Genomic DNA, 21,844 nt, shown 5'->3' on the forward strand with positions numbered 1-21,844 from the left:
AGTGTCCATCATCGGATGAATGGATAAAGAAGATGTGGCACATATATACAATGGAATATTACACAGCCATAAAAAGAAATGAAACTGAGCTATTTGTAATGAGGTGGATAGACCTAGAGTCTGTCATACAGAGTGAAGTAAGTCAGAAAGAGAAAGACAAATACCGTATGCTAACACATATATATGGAATTTAAGAAAAAAAATGTCATTAAGAACCTAGGGGTAAAACAGGAATAAAGACACAGACCTACTGAGAATGGACTTGAGGATATGGGGAGGGGGAAGGGTAAGCTGTGGCAAAGCGAAAGAGAGGCATGGACATATATACACTACCAAACGTAAGGTAGATAGCTAGTGGGAAGCAGCCGCATAGCACAGGGAGATCAGCTCGGTGCTTTGTGACCGCCTGGAGGGGTGGGATAGGGAGGGTGGGAGGGAGGGAGACGCAAGAGGGAAGGGATGTGGGATCAGATGTATATGTATGACTGATTCACTTTGTTATAAAGCAGAAACTAATAAAAAAATAAAAATTAAAAAAAATAAAAAAATTTAAAAAAACTGAAAAAAAAAGAAAAAGAAAAAGAATGCCAGCTTCTAAAATAGAAGTTTTCTGACTACATCTGTTACTATTAACACATATTCTAACCTTAATCTCGCACACATGCCGTGATTATGGAGTGCTTTCTGACTCACTCTGCTTCTCTCAAGTTAAAACCTTCCTCGGGGACTTCAAACTCTTGGAGTTAAAAGCCCTTTTGAGTTTGGATCTTTCTCAGCAGTCGGTGATTTTTTAAAAAATCCCAGTGAATGTCCTTTGCCTCCCTCCAAAAGGAGAGGGGTGGATACCAGGTTGTTTTTAAGCTCTTCTTCTGGCTCTAAACATCTCTGATTCTGTGACAGTCAAGGAGTGTTCGCTTTCTTTTCCAGCTTCTCTGTTCTCAAAGTATCACTTCCTTCCCCGTACAATCGAAGAAAAAGAAGACTGCTTGGAATTAGGAATTACTTTACTCCCTGACTTCTCAGTTCTTTACTCTCCAGTGTGACTAACCAGCAGAAGACCCCCTATGCCCTCCCACCCCCTACACTCTCCCCTACAAACACACACACACACACACATGCACACATGCACACACAGTATACACAGAGCCTGGACTCATAGACTCTCCAGCTCACATTTAATACTGCTTCTACTGATCTGCGCCCCATACTCTTTCCCTTGTCTGAATAATAAGAACTAACATTCCTTGATCCCTTTGCTATGCCGTGTGCTAAGAAGCTGACTTGGATTACTGGGTAGTGAGTTCTTAGCCTTTGGGTTTTGGAGTCAGCGAGTCCTAGATTTGAATCTCAGCTTAGTCTTTTATTAGCTATGACACCTTGAGCAAAAAGATGTCACATCTCTGAGCCTCAGTTTCCACATCTGAAAAATGGGGATTATGCAAATAAAAATCTTACAAATGTTTACAAAGCGCTACTAGAATAGAGACTGGCACACAGATTGTCGATAAATGCCAGTTATTTCTATAACTATTATTCGCCTTACTGCCAGCGCTGCTACACTGGCAGTTATTTCTATGTTCTTGCTCCTTGGCGTCTTGCCCAAGGCTCTGATACTTGATTTTCCTGCCTCCCGCCTGGGTTTTGAATCCTTTCTCCTGACCCTTTGGTTCCTGGGCTTCTGTCTGATACTCCTCACATGGGTGGTCTCTTAGAGTACTGCACCCTGAGGCCCACCTACCCTCTTATCTGAAAACACACTATTTACTTCATTCTATTTACTGTTTCTTCTTTTCCTCTTTTTCCAGTTCCACTGAGATATAATTGACATACAGCACAGGAGACATTTAAGGTGTACAGCGTAATGATTTGACTTACATACATCATGAAATGATCATCACAGAAAGTTTAGTGAACGTGCATCGTCTCACATAGATAAAAAATTTAAAGAAATTTAAAAAATAGTTTTTCCTTGTAAATAACTCTTAGGATTTACTCTCTTGACGATGTTCACATATAACATACAGCAGTGTTAATTACGTGAATCATGTTGTACATTGCACCCCTAGTACTTATTTATTTTATAGCTGGAAGTCTGTGCCTCTCGACCCCCTCCATCTAATTCCTCCCCACGCTCCCACCTCTGGTAACCCCAAGTCTGATCTCTTTTTCTGAGTTTGTTTGTTCTTGAAGTCTAACTGACCTACACAACTACTTCTCTATACTTCAACCATAATTACCTCTCCTGTCTAGCAAACCTCCCAGTCTTATTCTGAAGACTCCAGGTAAGACACCTTCATATAGGGTATCACTTAATCCACATACAAACCCTATGAAGACACAAGGTCTCTGCCATCTTCAACACATAAACTCTATCTCTGGTCCTAAGACAGCTTCTTCAACTCCCATCTTCTCCCAGTGGGATGGGGCACAAATCAAATTTGCTAATTCACATGGCCTTTCTTAGCTGCAAGAGAGGCGGTGAAGTCTAAACTTTTTTTTTATTTGTTTGTTTATTTATTTATTTTTGGCTGCATTGGGTCTTTGTTGCTGCACGCGGGCTTTCTGTAGTTGCAGCGAGCGGGGGCTACTCTTTGTTATGGTACATGGGCTTCTCATTGCGGTGGCTTCTCTTGTTGCAGAGCATGGGCTCTAGGCCTGCAGGCTTCAGTAGTTGTGGAACACAGGCTCAGGAGTTGTGGCTCGTGGGCTCTAGAGCACAGGCTCAGTAGTTGTGGCGCATGGGCTTAGTTGTTCCACGGCATGAGGGATCTTCCCGGACCAGGGCTCAAACCCATGTCCCCTGCATTGGCAGGCGGATTCTTAACCACTGCACCACCAGGGAAGTCCAGTGAAGTGTAATCTTTAATTGGGTGGCCATAAGCCCTGCTAAATTATTAGTATGAAAGAAAAGGAGAATGGATCTTAAGAACAACTAGCAAGCTGCCCAAGGAAGGTAATCATGTTTTCATTTTATATGAGGACACCGTGGCTCAGGGAAATGAAGAGGTCCCAGGAATTGAAATCAGGTTTATCAGACTCCAGAGCTACTGCTGAAGGTACTATTTGGTTCTCCCTGGTTCCCTTTGTTCACAGAGAATGGAGCTGCCTCCAGAACATTCTGTCTGGAGATTCGTTCCAACAGAAGGCCCTGATTTCCCCCCTTATTCTAGCTAGAAGATGGAAGCAAACTCTTCTCTTCAGTTATTTTAGCCACAACATGATTTTTACATGCCCTAGTATATTGTTACTTCTCTTAACAATATTTACTAAGCAAGACACAACTTTGCCAAGTACTCACAGGAAAGAGTTCTTTAGCGCAAGGTTGCACAGGCTGTGTTCCTTACATAGCACAAAATATTTAAAACCGGTATTTAAACAAGGTTTCTGGAAAGTAATTTTAACTAACTCTGTGGCAAAAAACTACACACACAGACACACAAAATTTTAAAAGATCCTGAAATAAAAACACAGAAATTATTCATATTACTTAAAGGGGAAAAAAGAAGTCGAGTTATTTGAATTATACATTCAAGTCATCCTTTTAATGTTTGCTTCAAACCCACATTGTTCTGTTTTTCAACACTGAGAAAACTACCATTTGGCGTTCTTCACAGACACACATGCCTGGACTTAGAGTTAATGAAGAGCTTCCGTGCTGAGTCTTTTTTTTTTGGGGGGTGGGGGTGGGGGAGTGGGGTTTAATATCATTCTGTTTCTCTCAAGGCTGTATTTAATATTAGAGATCAATAATCACATTATCCTGTGCTGATAGATGCCTCTAACACAAATAATTCTCTCAAGGATTGGAAACCGTCATGGAAGGCATTTCATATTAGTTATTAATGGCTGGCTAAACGAGGGTGGTTTTCAATTTGCATATGGAATCTCCTCATCCTCTTACCAGGACAAATACTACATTAATCAGGGTGGGCTATCTGCTTAACAAATAATCCCATCTCAGTGGTTTAAGACATCAAAAGGACACTTTTCACTCACATTTCCTCTTAGTTAAGGGTGGTAGGAGGGCTCTGCTTCACATGGCCATTCAGATACAGCCCCCTTCTCGCCTGGGGCTCCACTCTGCAGGTTCCAGAAATTCTCTCCATCCTGCCCATGAGTGGAGAAAGAGTGGAGGATGTTGGGTAGGTGGGAGGTTTTTGAGAGGCCAGTTCTAGAAGGCATACCACATCCTATTGGCTGGCACTCAGTGGCAGGACCACATCTAACTGCAAGGGAGCTTGGGAAATGTAGTGTAGTGATGTGTCCAGCAGGTAGAGGATTAGAAGGAAATGGGTTTAGTGAGCACCTAACCACCAAACATCACTGAGTCTCTGTCACAAATACCAAAAGAAATTGCTAGGCCAGGAAAAAGAAAAAACACCCAACCTCCCTCCCACCAAAAGAAACACAAAAAACCCAAAAAACCTAAAGAAACCCCCAGGCAGTTCACCTTAAAATTTTTTTTTTTAATTAATGATGATACAATTAAAAATTACGATCTTTTATTTATACTAGCAAATCTAGTGAGAGTAACAGGTGTTCTAAATTCAAGTCAACTTTTATAAGTTATTTACAAACAGCTGTCTGAAATCAAGTCTTTTCCTATTGTGGTAAAATATTCACAACATAAAATTTACCATTTTAACCACTTTTAAGTGTACAGTTCAGTGGCATTAAGTACACTAACATTGTTGAGCAACTATTACCACTATCCATCGCCACAATTTTTTTTTTTTTTTTTTTTTTGCGGTACGTGGGCCTCTCACTGTTGTGGCCTCTCCCGTCGCAGAGCACAGGCTCTGGACGCGCAGGCTCAGCGGCCATGGCTCACGGGCCCAGCCGCTCCGCGGCATGTGGGATCTTCCTGGACCGGGGCACGAACCCGTGTCCCCCGCATCGGCAGGTGGACTCTCAACCACTGCACCACCAGGGAAGCCCCATCTCCACAATTTTTACATCTTCCCAAGTTGAAACTCCATACCCATTGAACACTGACTCCCCATTCCCCTTTCCTCAGCCCCTGGTAACCACTATTCTACTTCCTGTCTCTATGAATTACACTAGTGTAGGCGCCTCATATAAGTGAAATCATAAAATATTTGTCCTTTTCTGTCCAGCTTACTTCACTTGGCATAATGTCTTCAGGTTCATCCAAGTTGTAGCACTGTCAGAATTTCATTCCTTTTCAAGGTTGAATGATATTCTATTGTATGTATAGACCATATTTTGTTGATCCACTCATCAATGAACAGGTGGATTGTTTCCACCTTTTGGCTCTTGTGAATAAGACTGCTATGAACATAGGTGTACAAATACCTGTTCGGTTGTGTTGCTTTCACTTCTTCTGGATCTATACTCAGAAGTGGGGTTGCTGGATCATTTGCTAACACTATTTTTTGAGGACCTGCTCTACTGTTTTCCACAGGGGCTGTAAAGTCATAATAGTTTTTGAAGACAAACTTGTGATTGGCTTCTACAAATGGTTGTAATGACTCCTTTGTAAAGGTATAGTCCCTATTAAAAAGTTCCCTGGATTGGCGGGGGTGGGGTGGGGTGGGGGGGTTACGTGTTATCAATTTAGCTCTTTAAGAACTAGAATATTTTAATTTCACTTTTCCTTTTGCCACTAAGTAATAAAAGACATTGAATAGTTAGTTGTATTCTCTGGGAGGTATAAAGAATAGGAATTTGATACAAAAATGTGTGTTGAAATCTCTGTCCTACCTCTAATGGGACACAGGTATCTAAGAGATTTCCCAGAGATGATGGGACTAGTTTATCACACCATGACTGAAAATTAATCTGAGAAAATCTCTGTAGCCCCGTAAATTTTAACTTCCAATTAACAGTTAAAACCTGACAGCAACACCGTTTAAGACTTGATATCATCAGCTGTGCTCTTCCCCTGCTGCCCCTCTGGCAATCATCTGGATAACTTTATATTTTGTCTTCTCCAGATTTTTTTCTATAGTTCATTTCTGCATAAGTATTTTAAAAATTAGCTAGGGTGGGCTTCCCTGGTGGCGCAGTGGTCGAGAGTCCGCCTGCCGATGCAGGGGACGCGGGTTCGTGCCCCGGTCCGGGAGGATCCCACGTGCCGTGGAGCGGCTGGGCCCGTGAGCCATGGCCGCTGAGCCTGCGCGTCTGGAGCCTGTGCTCCACAACGGGAGAGGCCACAACAGTGAGAGGCCCACGTACCGCAAAAAAAAAAAAAAATTAACTAGGGTGATGAAAACCTGAGTGCCTTCCAGGAGTTTAACCCAAACAGCAAGGGGTACTGGATGTTTGGGCTTGATTTTATTCCCTCTGCCAATTTAGTGTTTCTGAGTACAGGTACTGTCAAAATTCAAAGATACTATGAAAATGAAAAGCAGGTACTGTGGAATTGAGAGTGCATTTGAACTAAACCCTTAACAGGGAGATTGATTTGGAAACCTTTGGTTCCTTAATAATATGACTTTTAACTCAACTATTTCATCACAGACAGATGATGGTACGGTAATATTCTAGGTTTCAAAAAATATCTGCAAGTTAAGCTTTTCCAGGAAGAAAGGCTGGAAAATGACACTGGGTACAAGGTTTGTTGGCAGATTATTATATTTGACGGCAGGACGTCATAAAAGATGTCTTTTACCCCTTCGTGTCTGCCTATCATCAGGGCTAGCAGATTTCGGGGCCAGTTCTGAAGCATGTTTATTTTAATTATTTTATTTTATTTTTTTTAAGTTTTTGGCCTCACTGCCTAGCATGTGGGAATCTCAGTTCCCCGACCAGGGATCGAACCTGTGCCCCCTGCATTGGAGTGCGGAGTCTTAACCACTGGACCGCCAGGGAAGTCCCTATTTTAATTATTTTTAAATAGGATAGCATTTGGTGCTTAACCAACAGGAGTGCTTACATCACGTATGATGTGAAATGGAATTACAGTCTATACTCAAATGCCATACACTATCAAGGTTTTTCAGTGTTGTACCTTGAATTTGCATGGATTTCTCTCCCTGTGTTTGAACACATGTATTCACAATAGTTTGATAAAGTTCCTGAATAAAACTCCTACCTATTAATTTGACGTTTCCTTGAAGCTACTTCTTTCAAAGAGAAATAAAATCTAGAGTAGTTTCTCTTTGACACTATCTCTTTAAGGTGTAAAGCCCTAGAAAGAAGAGCCTGCATGTGAAATCCATCACAAATCTTGTACAATGGGTGTAATGTGGACAGTGGAGAATTTAGGAACTTCCATAAAGGAAAACTGAAGTCATTTTTTGACATGAATCTTGTGTATAATTTCATGTCTGGCAGCACGGACTAGTAAAATACATAACATTGTAAATAATGGACTTTTAGGCCTCACCTTAACAACCATTGTCAGGTACACATTTATATGGCTTCAGGGTTGCCGTACAGGCAATCAAAGTCGCAGGCAGCACTGAAATCACTTTAGAAGCTTCCCTTGACCCACCTATTCATTATACAATCTCAGTATGAGCCCTAGTCATTCTTAGGAATATTCAACTGTCCCAGTACTCATGCCCCTGGAGTTCTTAACCTGTACATTTATTCTTGTCTCTCCCACTCTTGGGAGCTATTTTTATCCCCTTCCCTGTTCTTAGGATTAAAGCAGCCACCATCTTTAAGGACCACTGCTTTCCCAGTATTTTCTCCCTGCCTATCCCTTATTAACCAACTTCTCATACTTTTACCCTCCTTGTAAAACAAAAACAAACCCGCCCCCTTATTTCCTTTTCTCCCTTTTTCTCACTTAACTATATTAATGTATTTCCTGGCATCCTGTGGAAGTTCCCTGCTCTCTGCTAGGAGGGCAGGTGCTATGACATCACCAAACGGGGTTCTAACCCAGGCCTTGCACAAGGCACTTCTCTGTTTTCTTATCTGTAATCAGAGGAGAAATGGATCCTAACACATATAGATTGTTCTAAAAATTAAGATAACAGAGGCAGGTATCTAGAGCAGCAGAGGAGGCCTCAGGAAACATCTTCTATTATTTTTATTACTCTTCTTAAATGACTTCCTTTCAAATGACACCTGGAGGTTCTTCCCATGTGAGTACTCAACTTTTTTCTCAGAATTCAGGATAAAATTAATTAAATACACTGAAACACTTAAATTCTGTCCTGCGGCAACGGCTCCTAGCACTGTGTTTCCTAGGCTGACTCACAGGTATTCAAATAGGCTATTTGCCACATGAATTGCTGGGACCAGTGCTTATAGTATAGACTCTCATTTTAAAGATGAGAAGCCTCAGGCCCAAGAATATGAAACAATGAAGCAATAAACTGACGCCAAACATTGTGAATTTACTAAGTGCCACCTGATTGTACACTTTAATATGTATAAAATGGTAAATGTTATGTGTATTTTACCACAATTAAAAAAAATCATCTGGGAGGAAAAAAACAAAAGGCATAAATCGAGAGTTGCCTGTATTCAAGATGGTGATCCAAATCCTGTTCGTGACACCAAATTGCCAGCGCACACCCTCTGACTTGTTATCCCTGAAGGAAACTAAAATAGCTACTAAAGCCTCCACGTTGCAGGCTTTTCCATGGAGAACTGAGATCTGGGGAATATGCAGCGGCTTCCTTTCTCCCTGGGGGGATCCAGCCCCTAGTCCTTTTAACTCAGCCGCACTAGAAAGAGAAGAGAAACCTCTCCTGCCAGGATGTTTGGCGGCTACCTACAACAGACCTGCGCCCAGGAAGTGGGTTCTCAGCCCAGCCGCTGAGCGGATCCTGAGGCTACACGCCTTCTGCCCGCTCAAGTGTAGGGCCAGGCCGCCGGAGCCTGGAGCTCAGACAGCCCGGAGGCTGGCGGGCGGGGCAGGGGCAGGGGCAGGGGCCCGCTGGGCGTGGCCTAGGGCCGAAGGCGGAGCCTGGCAGGAACCTGCTGGGCGTGGCCGAGTCTAGAGGGATCCGACTGGCGCCTGGCGAGCGCGGCCTAAGGAAGGGGTGGGGCGTGGCCTAAGGAAGGGGTGGGGAGTGGCCGGGGCCCGTGGGATGCAGCCCTGGGGCCCTAGGGCGGGAAGAACACTAGACCGAAAGGTGAAGTGGGCGGAGACTGGGGAGACGTGAAAGGCGCAGTTCCTGCGGAGGGTCCTCGGGGAGAAGGCGGCGCGCAACGAGTGGAGGGAAGGCGCCCGGGAGCCGGAGCGGGCGCGGGAGCTGTGGGCCTGGTAGGAAGAATGGGGTCGCTGACGAGCTGGGCGCGTTAACTCCTGCAGGGACCCCGGCGGAGGTCCGCCCTGGGAAGGAGTCTTAAAGCAGTCCCTAAGGCTTTGGCTTGTTGCTGCCTTTCTCCTGGCGCTCGGGGGGAGCTGCAAAGACGGGGATCGTGAGGCTGCGAGGCCTGGGAGGCTGGCCTGGGCTTGCAGCTGGCTGGTTGCCCCGAAGTCTAAGTCCTGCAAAGGCTGGCTTGAAGCCTGAGGCTCAGAGTCCGGCGCGGAGCGAGGCCCGAGGGCCCCGCGTGGCTGGAGCTCAGGGTTGCTCGACAGAAATGCTCCGGGGTCGTCGTTGGGCCGCTGTGCTGGGATGACGGGTGGGGGGTGGCACCTACTCCACGCTTGTTCTCCTCTTATAAGCTTTGAAATCATACCTCTGAGCCTTGGGCCTCAGCTTTCTCCTTGATTTTACCGTCATGGTCCTTCTATCGTAAAGATATTCCAAATACACTTGGGTGCGGATATGATCATGGTATTTACAGCCACGATGTGACATTTGTGAGGACACCTCAGGTGCAGTGACACCTGGGGAGGGGGCTGCGTTTAGAGAACTAACTCCTTGGTTGGACACACGAGTTTATTCGTCCTTAAATCACCTCTCCAGTGGAGGAAATTGACAAGCATTGACTCCTATCCTAAAGGATCGTCACATTCACTGTCATATAGAATGAACGTCAGTAAGAAAAGAGCCCTAAGACTTAGGACTTGGCCGCTTACATTTTATTTTACATGGGCAGTAGGGGTGTACAGCCGTTATCCTGAAGGTCTGATTAATTCCAGAAATAACCAACCCCCCCCCCAAAAAAAGAAACAGTGCACAGGGCAAAGAGAAAGCAATCAGACAACTTGCTGACTGCTGATAACAAGATAGCAACTTAATTTTAAAGAGGATAATTTGAACAAAGAACTCAGAGTGCTACTTTGTGAAATTCTGTATTCATTCGTGGAGACTAGATGTTGCTTTATTGTTATAAAAGTGACTAAAATGTATGCAATGTAGATTTTTGGAATAGAATAGCAAACTACGTTTTATTTCCATTCCTTGATCTTAGAATCATCATAGAAAGCTCCAAGCCTATATTTTTTGACAGTTAGTAAAAGCTAATCATCAGGGGTCTTCTCTGAGCTCTGTACATGCTCATACTAACTTAAGACAATTTGCAGTGTGCATAGTTAAATTCTGACCCAGACAGGAGCAAAGCACAACAGATCATTTAGAGTCTTGAAAAGTCTATGCCAGTGTACTTGCTGCCTTCTCAGTCGGGGGCTTGGCCCTGAGATCCCTGGGATTATAGTAGGTAGAGGACCCCTATGTAAGGCTTGCAGAGGTTGCTCTCATAATGAAGCCTGAAGACAAGATAATGAACTACAGAGAATGGGAGGAGCTACTGAAAATAGAATGGAAAATATCCATTCTTGCTTCCATATGCTTTAAAGTGTTACTATCTGAGGAATCTTTCATCCTGCTCAAACACCTTAACTATCCCAGTGAACCATACAGTAACATTGCTGAGAAGTCCTTAAGCTGTGTTCTGCTCTATGACCTTCATTGTTAATAGGAGAACCTGAGATGGTTGTTGAATATGTTTTTCATATGCCAAACATGACCTCGTTCTTCTGGACTCAGTGGTTCATGTTTTTCTAAAAAAAAGTTTTATTTAAAAAAGCCTTCTCATTCATAGACGTCTCTCCCTCACTTAAATAAAAAAAAGGAAGAAGAAAAATAAAATATCTGCTCCCACCTAGTCACCTGGCTCCCACCTCTGTCCCCTTCCAAGGAGGCATGGCCATGTGACTTTCTCTGGTCAATGAAATTTAAGTGGAGTGACCTGTGTCACTTCCAGGTGGAAGCTTTAAAAGCCAATGAGAGGTGCACCCTACTCTCTTTCCCTCTGCCAGGGTGACCACCTATTTTCTAGATAGTGGTGTTCTGTTGGCCTGGGTCATGGAATGAAGACAATCAGAAGAGCCCCCCATCACTCTGTGTTAGACATATAGTGTAAGCCAGAAATCAGCCTCTGTTGTGTTTAGACCCCAGGATTTGGGGACTTGTTTGTTCAAGCGACATAACCTAGCCTATCCTGACTAAGACACTCAGGGTCTGAGCCACATGTCTCCAAGAATTACTGGTCTCCTTGGGAGCCTAAAAGAGGGAGGATGCTATAAGAAGTGTGCTGTTGTGGCCACTGTCTCTATTACTGTGTGGATTTGTTTCCAGAATGCTCTGGAACGTCGTGATTTTAATCAAAGGTGGAAAAAATGGCATTTAGATGTTTAATTATATTCTGTAAGGGCAGCCAGTATTAAAGTGTAAAGTACATAAAGGTTCAATGTCCATAAGGGATAGGAATTAAGGCTCTCATTTTCATTTTGAAAAACACTATCTATCTGTCTGCCTGTCTGCCTGTCTACCTATCTATCTACCTATATTTAAAATTTTCCAACTTCCCTGGTGGTGCAGTGGTTAAGAATCTGCCTGCCAATGCAGGAGACGCGGGCTCGAGCCATGGTCCCGGAAGATCCCACATGCTGTGGAGCAACTAAACTTGTGCGCCGCAGCTACTGAGCCTGCACTCTAGAGCCCGCGAGCCACAACTACTGAGCCCATGTGCCACAACTACTGAAGCCCACATGCCTAGAGCCTGTGCTCTGCAACAGGAGAAGCCACTGCAATGAGAAGCCCATGCACTGCAACGAAGAGTAGCCCCTGCTCGTCGCAACTAGAGAAAGCCTGCGCGCAGCAATGAAGACCCAATGCAGCCAAAAATAAATAAAATTTTAAAAATAAAACAAAATTTTCAGCATCCTTCCAAGTTTTCCAATATAAAGGAATGTTTATGGATTCATTGTTAAGACACACAATTCTTTCCAAATGTAGTTATATCAGTGGATGCATTTCAGAAATTATTTTGTCATCAAGGGACACTTGAAATGAATCATCCAAACTTATCATTGACTAATATCTAATTTTTTTTGAAAGCAGCTTCAAAGAGTACTTTAAATATGATTTCTTGGCTTTCTTATTTTGGATCTAAGAGGATCAGACCGAGGTTTTGCTCCACATCCTGGAAGCAATGTGTTCCCTCTTTTCCTCTGACTTAAACAAAAGTGAAGCAGGAGCATTTTGCTTAGGGCAGAGCCATGCTGCATTCTTAGGGTTGTTGGCTATAAATCCACTCTCCCTAGAGGTTAACAATCAAAGTTCTCCCCCTCTTACTCAGACGAGTGATATGATGATGATAAATTGCTTGGACATGACTGCCCCGAGCTCTGGTGTGATGAATTATGTTGTTCAGGGCACAACCAAAGATTCTCCATTGTCTGTCGACAACATTGAATGCTGGCAGTTTTCATAAGTAGCTTTCTGCCAATTTTGGTCTCTGCTTTGCATATTAAATTCTCTGTTTTCACAGGTCATGGTTCTTAGTTCTTAATCATCTGTGTCTTCCCCTGAATTCACTTAGCTAATCAACCTTTTGTTTTTTCCTGGTCCTACTCACTAAAAGGCTGAGCTGTTCTCACAGTTGTGTTCAGTAAACACTGAGTCTTTCTTCATGGAAACTGTTGAAATAATAATTATTAGCCCTTTCCACTAAATCCAGAGTAATAACAGCTTATCTTGCAATGGCTTAATTGGGTAATTATTTAGTGTTTGAAAAGCACTTTGAAGAGACTATTGGTAAATATTATGAATTTAATGCTCTGTTGTATAATTGAAAGTCCACTGCAACCACAAAATCCTTAGTATTATTGTGTACCAACAAAGGTGTGTTTCGTAATATTGCTTACTATTTTCAAAACTGTATATGTATTGATTTTTGAAATATTTAAAGTATTTTCATACACTCTCAAAGTTATCAGGTTTATACTGTCACATTTCTAGGTCTTATGTACTACATTCCTTATGTCTCTGAAAGGTTAGATGTCATTAGTCTTGGACTCTAAAAGTTTGGAGGAAATATAGAGTGGATTCTCCAGTTCAGGGGTATTTCACGTCATACAGCTGCCACATCTGTTGTGTGTGGTATCTGCTTACCTTTTCCGCAAGCTTTCCTATTAAGCCCTGACAAATCACTGCAATAAGCATTTATTTACTCAGAGTCCATACACTGAGCTGTCACCTCATTGGCATCAACATTTGTCAAAAAGGATTAGATTATATTGCATATGCCCATCCAGACCCTTCGACAGATTTTCCACTCACTTCATAGACCCAGAGCCCCCTGGTTTAATTAAAGGCCACTTCCGTGGCTTGGACTACACAACCTCTATTACTGACTGTATTAGCTTGCTAGGGCTGCATAACGAAATATCACAGGCTGGATGACTTAAACAACAGAAATTGATATTTTCATCATTCTGGAGGCCAGAAGTCCAAGATCAAGGTGTTGGTAGATTTGGTTTTTTTTGAAGCCTCTCTTTTTGGCTTGCTGAGGACCTCCTTCTCCCTGTATCCTCATGTGGTCTTCTCTCTGTGTCCTAATCTTTTCTTATAACTACATGAAATAGTCATGTTAGATTAGGACCTACCCTAACAAACCCATTTTAATATAATTACCTCTTTAAAGACCCTATCTCCAAATACTGTCACATTCTGAGATACTGAGGGTTAGGACATCAACATAAGAATGTTTGGAGGGGGTACAGTTCAGCCCATCATACTAGCCTACAATAATAATAATGGCCTCTAGAAACTATCATTTTGGGAGGGTTTTTTTTTTTATCAAATTTGAGCAATCAAGTGATAACTACAAATCTTTTGGAAGGTCTACTCAGTTCAGGAACTTCTTCTTAACATTACTTGGAGGAGAGCTTTATGCTTATGACTTAAAAGACTGAACTAATTAGATTAAAATCACAGCAACATTATTAAATGAATTCTACTGGGTTGGCCAAAAAGTTCATTTGGGTTTTGCCCTAAGATGTTATTGACAAGCCCGAGCGAACTTTTTGGCCACCTCAAAAATACGGTTTATTAGGCTGTTAACCATAAAACACACGTAAGCAAGTATACCTTGCTGTCTGAACTATAATCATCCAAATATTTGTGATGACAACTCACAAATGTTTCTTACCTAAACTATCCTCTCTGAATCAAAAAAGTGCCATGACTAGTCTGCATACTTATGCCATCAAAAAGGGCAACAGGATATAAAATACACTCTGGTCTGATCACACATCTTCTCCCGAGAGGGTGATACCTTGTGCTCCCGCTGTTCGACGTGTTCTGAATTCCTGCCTCCATATTATCAACTGAAAATGTCTATGAAAGCCAAAGAGTCTCTGAAGAAAGATGATGAGCCCAAGAGGAAGCTAGATAAGCTCTTAAATTTGAAGAAATATTGGGAACGTGAAAGCCTCAAAGACCTCATTGTGACCTGCCCGTATCTACCATGCAGACTAGAACTGATTCTGGAAAACTTTACAATATTCAGCTTTGGAATAGAATCGTAGTCTTTTTTTTTTTTTTTTTAACATCTTTCTTGGAATATAGTTGCTTTACAATGATGTGTTAGTTCCTGCTGTATAACAAAGTGAATCAGCTATACATATACATATATCCCCATATCCCCTCCCTCTTGAGTCTCCCTCCCCACCTCCCTATCCCACCCCTCTAGGTGGTCAAAAAGCACCAAGCTGATCTCCCTGTGCCATGTGGCTGCTTCCCACTAGCTATCTATTTTACATTTGGTAGTGTATATATGTCCATGCCACTCTCTCACTTCATCTCAGCTTACCCTTCCCCCTCCCCATGTCCTCATGTCCATTCTCTACATCTGCATCGTTATTCCTGTCCTGCCCCTAGGTTCTTCAGAACCTTTTTCTTTCTTTCTTTTTTTTTAGATTCCATATACATGTGTTAGCATACGGTATTTGTTTTTCTCTTTCTGACTTACTTCACTCTGTAGGACAGACTGTAGGTCCATCCACCTCACTACAAATAACTCAGTTTTGTTTCTTTTTATGGCTGAGTAATATTCCATTGTACATATGTGCCACATCGTCTTTATCCATTCATCTGTCGATGGACACTTAGGTTGCTTCCATGTCCTGGCTATTGTAAGTAGAGCTGCAATGAACATTGTGGTACATGACTCTTTTTGAATTATGGTTTTCTCAGGGTATATGCCCAGTAGTGGGATTGCTGGGTCGTATGGTAGTTCTATTTTTACTTTTTGAAGGAACCTCCATACTGTTCTCCATAGTGGCTGTATCAATTTCCATTCCCACCAACAGTGCAAGAGGGTTCCCTTTTCTCCACACCCTTTCCAGCATTTGTTGTTTGTAGATTTTTTGATGATGGCCATTCTGACTGGTGTGAGGTGATACCTCATTATAGTTTTGATTTGCATTTCTCTAATGATTAGTGATGTTGAGCATCCTTTCATGTGTTTGTTGGCAGTCTGTATATCTTCTTTGGAGAAATGTCTATTTAGGTCTTCTTCCCACTTTTGAATTGGGTTTTTTTTTTTTTTTTTTTGATATTGAGCTGCATGAGCTGCTTGTATATTTGGAGATTAATCCTTTGTCAGTTGCTTCATTTGCAGATATTTTCTCCCATTCTGAGGGTTGTCTTTTGCTCTTGTTTATGGTTTCCTTTGCTGTGCAAAAGCTTTGAAGTTTCATTAGGTCCCATTTGTTTATTTTTGTTTTTATTTCCATTCTCTAGGAGGTGGGTCAAAAAGAATCTTGCTGTGATTTATGTCATAGAGTGTTCTGCCTATGTTTTCCTCTAAGAGTTTGATAGTGTCTGGCCTTACATTTAGGTCTCTAATCCATTTTGAGTTTATTTTTGTGTATGGCGTTAGGGAGTGTTCTAATTTCATTCTTCTACATATAGCTGTCCAGTTTTCCCAGCACCACTTATTGAAGAGGCTGTCTTTTCTCCACTGTATACTCTTGCCTCCTTTATCAAAGATAAGGTGACCATATGTGCATGGGTTTATCTCTGGGCTTTCTATCCTGTTCCATTGATCTATATTCCTGTTTTTGTGCCAGTACATACTGTCTTGATTACTGTAGCTTTGAAGTACAGTCTGAAGTAGCCTTTTTTAAAAGTTATTTTTTAAAATGTCTTTTTCAGTAAACTGAGAGCCAGAAATCCTTAGAGGATTGTTACGTGGGTTTATAAGCGGATGTTCATAATATATGGGATAATTGGCTGATGGCTTGGAATGAGCTGCGAAACATTCTTCCCTTCAAAAACTGTTTTTAGTTGGAATTATTGTGGAAGCTGGGTGATGCATACATAGGGGTTCACTATACTACTCTCGACATTTGTGAACATTTTTTAAATGTCCATATTAAAAAATTTAAATAAAAGAATTGATTTTTACAAACAGAACTGAATTATATATGTAATTAGACAAATATAATTATGTAATATAATTATATAAATATATATAAAATTCATTTTTTCTTTATATATATAATTATATATATACTTCTGTGATGCAAAATTTGATACCATCAAATTTTCAGGGACAGATTTAATTTGAATAATAAGCAAATAAATTTGCATGCATATGTAAGAGAATTCACATGTAAGTAGGATGTGGTTTTTCACTCCCAGTCACTCCACAGAAAAGTATTGTTGAAACCTTTCTCTGGGAAAGGCTACAAGGGTGTCTTTGCTATTTTTAACCTTGGTTATTTGACACGATTTTATTTATTGCTCCCTGGTCTATGGCACGTCTATCATTTCATGAGTCAGTACTTTTCTGCGAGTTATAGAGTTTCCCAGGCTGAGGTTTCTCCAAGTTCAGTCTTTATTTATTTATCTATTTAATTTATTTTTGGCCACGTTGGGTCTTCATTGCTGCGTGTGGGCTTTCTCTAGTTGTGGCGAGCAGGGGCTACTCTTCATTGTAGTGTGTGGGCTTCTCATTGCGGTGACTTCTCTTGTTGTGTAGCACGGGCTCTAGGTGAGTGGGCTTCAGTAGTTGTGGCTCACGGCTCTAGAGCACAGGCTCAGTAGTTGTGGTGTACAGGCTTAGTTGCTCCATGGCATGTAGGATCTTCCTGGACTGGGGCTCGAACCCGTGTCCCCTGCATTGGCAGGTGGACTCTTAACCACTGTGCCACCAGGGAAGTCCCCAGTCTTTAACTTTAGAGACTTTCCATTTGCCACTGCACAAATACATTTAACACAGGAATTCCAGAAGAGGCCACTGGCTTCCAAAGCAAATCTAAGGCCTTACATTGATTCCCCTTTGCTTCTGTTGCTTTGAACTTGCCCCCTTATCATCCAGAAAAGAACAAATTCCAAGGGTTCCTGTTTCTCCTGTGGAACTAAGTATTTCAGAGCAGCTGAGTGCATAAGAAAGAAAGATTCTGATGTTTTAAATATGACTGAGACTTTGACCTTACAGCCATATTTGACCTGTTAGGCGTCCAGGGAGAGAGATGGTTCCAGCAAATCCAGTTGCAGTGCTCCTTTTTGACTTTCTTCATTTATCCCAGGCACTACCTTTTCACTTTTTGTCTATCAGGGTATTTCAGTAGATAAATTAAAGTATTTCAGGCTAAGAGATGCAAGTTTAAAATGGTCTCTGTGAAGATTCTATATAGTTCTATATATTCTTGTCCACTGAATGTCATTTGGTTGTTAGACTTAAGATATGTAAAAGAATATATATAGTTTCTAGCATTAGGGATACTTCATGGGCCTTTGCTATTACTTATCCTTGCTACAGTGAGGTCAAAAACCATTAGTTTCTAAATTCCTTTGCTTTCTAATAGACCAAATCAGAATTGCAAAAGATTTTTTTTTTAATGTGGAGTTTTCATAATGCATTATGTAGGGATACTGTGTTTTTTTGTGAACCTGTTTCTAATTATTTATTTTTATTTTTGTGTTAGTAATACCTTGGCTAAAGTAAGTTTTCATTAGTTATTCCTATATAATGTGATGATTTTACAACATTGGCACTAAAGGAGAGTTTATTTATATTTTGTTTCTCTAAAAAGAATCATGTATTAAACTTTAGAGTTTTATTCTATAAAAATTTGAAAGCTTACTAAGTAGTTGTACTATGTCTGACCACACTGTCTCAGTCCATATTCTTTTACACCATATAATATCATATTTATATTTTTAAATCAACATCCTTTAAAATAATGTCAACAATTATAGGGTCAGTAAAAAGGTCTGAGAGTTAACATTGGATAATAGCTTTCTTTGCCTAATTAGAAGTCAAGATTATATTTCTGATGAGTTGGGGGATGTTATCCCCAGAACAGGAGTTAGTTCCTTAATAGGCCAGAAAAAATAAATTGTTACAAGACATTGCAGAGATGTTAAATGCCTTTTAGTTTTCATAAACTCAGTGTAATATTCATCAGAGTGATTGAATACATTTATCATTCATTAGTATTCCTCAAATTTGTCAAATTTGATTCATTCTCGTATCATCTTTAAGAGCATTTGCTATGCCTATGTACTACCTTCACTAGTAATTACTTAATTTTTTTTTTAAACCAACCCACTGTTTTCCTTCAGCCTCATCCTAAGCAAAAATATCCATGAAAACACAAGCTTGCAATGTTTACTACTTTTTTCTAAAACACATTAAAATAAATAAATAAATACTTGTTTAAAACTTGTTTAAAAGCGGCATGTGGGATCTTCCCGGACAGGGGCACGAACCCGTGTCCCCTGCATTGGCAGGCGGACTCTCAACCACTGCGCCACCAGGGAAGCCCTCAGATACATTCTTTTTCATATTCTTTTCCATGATGGTGTATCCCAGGATACTGAATACATTTCCTTGTGCTGTACAGTAGGACCTTGTTGTTTATCCATCCTATAGATACTAGTTTGCATCTGCTCATCCCACACTCCCAGTCCATCCCCCCACCACACCCCCTCCCCCTTGGCAACCACGAGGCCGTTCTCTATGTCTGTGAGTCTGTTTCTGCTTCATAGACATGTTCATTTTTGTCATATTTTAGATTCCACGTATAAGTGATATATAGTTTCTAACTTTTGTTTGTATCAAATAAAAGATTAACCTATTGCATATTATCAGGAATGATATCTGTTGCCTTCAGTACATTTGAACAAGAGAGGGAAACTGATATTTTTTTAAGCAGCGTCAAGGTATATTTTCCATAATAAATATAACTTCTCTTCTTATGGTTAGTCCTCTTGGATTCAAACCTCCCTGAGTTCTTGATTTTTAATCTATGTCTAATAACAACAAAATAATAGAAAACTGATCATCAGATGTAATAAAAGTAAGTTTTGATATGAATTCATAATGAAAAATGTATGAAGTGAGTTACTGTGAAGAATAGGGCCAAGAAGTGAAAGTTTAATTTCATGTGATGCCCAAGCAAGAACTCGCGGAAGACTAGGGTAGCAAGGGCCATAGAATTTACTTATGAAATTAAAAATCACTTCTAAAGGAGGGACAGCTCATCTTGTTTATGTAATAAGTTTCTACTGCTCCACAGCTTGTCGGTAAAAGCATCTCTGCGCACTTAGAAAGCACATCTGTATCCGCATTGTGTTCCAGTTAAAAAAGTGTTATTACTTCTTTTTGGAAACTGAGCCACGGCGTAGTTCTGAGATCTTCCAGGCGCACATAATTCGAGAAAGGGAAAATTAGTGACCATTACCCGCTGAATGCTGTGATGTGCCATCACCAAGAAGGCAGGTAAGTCTTAATAATACAAGAGACATTTGCCAGTTGGTGATTCCTCTGCTGCTAATGCTACCAGAGGGTCCATATTCCATATCTGCTCCCTGTGGCTTCAGACCTACAGCAGCTCTGAAGCCTGTGCCTTCTCTCCGGTCACGTTCATTGAATCCTCATCCGTAAATGTTTCTAGAATGCCCGCCACGGGCCAGTCACGATGCTAAATGCGGGCTGTGACGCGGTTCTCACTTGACACTGAGCAGACCGGAGGCTTCCTTGAGAGTTAGGATAATCCGTTTGCAATTCTCCTGCGGTGTCTCTAGAGAGTATCAGAGGATTAGAGGGCGCTCCACCGATCACAGTGCCTGGCCAGGCTCTGCAGCATGTGCCATTTGTCACTGACACAACATACTCACTTTACACCACGGCTTCAAACCAAGGAGAGTGTCGGGGGCTGGGCGGTGCTCTTCTGAGCCTTGATCTGATGCTTGGAGAGAGCATCTCCGCTCACCCCTCTCTCAGTGATAAAGACCAAGGTGCATGGACATATATACACTGCACCTTGGTCTTCATCGCTGAGAGATGAGTGAGTGGAGATGCTCTCTCCAAGCATCAGATCAAGGTTCAGAAGAGCACCGCCCAGCCCCCGACACTCTCCTTGGTTTGAAGCCGTGGTGTAAAGTGGGTATGTACACTACCAAACGTAAAATAGCAGCCGCATAGCACAGGGAGATCAGCTCGGTGCTCTGTGACCACCTAGAGCAGGGGGCGGGGGGGGGATAGGGAGGGTGGGAGGGAGACGCAAGAGGGAAGAGATATGGGGACATATGTATAACTGATTCACTTTGTTATAAAGCAGAAACTAACACACCATTGTAAAGCAATTATACTCCAATAAAGATGTTAAAAAAAAAAAAAAGACCAAGGTGCAGCTTCCACGCTCTGCTCAGATCCAAGCAGAGGAGAGGTTTCCTGCCCACAACCTCTTTTTGCTTCATCCCTGTGTGGAACTCTGGCTGTGTCCCCTACTGGTGTCTTTGGTGGCCTTCCTTCTTCCCAGAGTTAGTGACTCCAAAGATGCCAGGCAGACTCTTATGAATGCTGATAACCTGGACTCCATTCCTGCCATACAGTCTTTGTTTGGCCCTTTATTAACTGGCAAACATTTTCTTTTCAGGAGCACCTTGTTCGCTTGCTGTCATAGCTATGTAACGCCAGTTACTTCAAAATTTAGCATAAGAGTATTAATTGCGTTTTACCTACATGTTGCATATAATTTGTCGTAAACCTGACTAAATTATAAACTCCTTAAAGACAGGGACCACATCTGCTTTTCCTTTCTACACCACAGAGAGGGAACTGACCTCCTTTATTACTGTTGTTTGAGTCCTAAACAAACAAAAAGAAAAATAAACCACAACAAAAACCTTACATCTTGTGAAAGGACATCTCTTCAATTAAGAGTCACAAGGCAAACCTTACTGCACGATGCACTGACCTTTTGAGAAGTGAAATGTTTTACTGCTGAGCATTACTTTTTAAAAAAAATATTTTTTAAGCTTTCATATTACAACAACATGGCTCCATCACAATTAATCTTATATGGTAATGCAGTGACAATGAGATGATTTCTCTGGAGAATCTATGCTAATACTATTAAAATGCTCTTACAATGTCAAAATGATTGCAGTGGAAGCATGTGGGGACTGTGCTTATGTGATTATGATATTCTAGTGATGGGTGATTACCATAGGAAACTACTAATTCAACTCTGCAGGGACTTGCATTATGAAGCCATTATAACATGAGATTATAATGACACAATAACTTGGATGCACATTAATGATGTGAAAACTAAAAGCTGATTTGAATGCAAGTAGTGTTTCCATTAAATTGTAATTAAACACTGAAAGCAATGCTTGTTTAAATTTAAGACAGAGACATACAATCCAGAAATGAAAATGGT

General features: G+C 41.4%; 1 protein-coding gene and 1 long non-coding RNA gene across 3 annotated transcripts in view; one reads left to right on the forward strand and one right to left on the reverse strand.

Annotated features, from left to right (window-relative positions):
- Positions 1 to 21,844, reverse strand: part of LOC132487737 (uncharacterized) — a 79,374-nt gene that overhangs the window by 14,623 nt on the left and 42,907 nt on the right. The window contains exon 1 of one of the 2 annotated variants that reach the window (XR_009531675.1): positions 3,997 to 4,099. The exons of the other annotated variant lie outside the window; for it this stretch is intronic. This is a non-coding gene — a long non-coding RNA (uncharacterized LOC132487737). Of the gene's footprint in view, positions 1 to 3,996; positions 4,100 to 21,844 lie in introns of those variants that run through there. 2 annotated transcript variants of the gene reach the window in all.
- The window catches only part of PTER (phosphotriesterase related), a 63,422-nt gene continuing 50,626 nt past the window's right edge, over positions 9,049 to 21,844 (forward strand). Inside the window, exon 1 of the mRNA XM_060095484.1 lies at positions 9,049 to 9,190. The gene's annotated coding sequence lies outside the window, so the exon portion shown is untranslated. The remainder of the gene's footprint in view (positions 9,191 to 21,844) is intronic.

Source organism: Mesoplodon densirostris, chromosome 4 (assembly GCF_025265405.1).
Source record: "Mesoplodon densirostris isolate mMesDen1 chromosome 4, mMesDen1 primary haplotype, whole genome shotgun sequence".
NCBI classification, from domain to species: domain Eukaryota; kingdom Metazoa; phylum Chordata; class Mammalia; order Artiodactyla; family Ziphiidae; genus Mesoplodon; species Mesoplodon densirostris.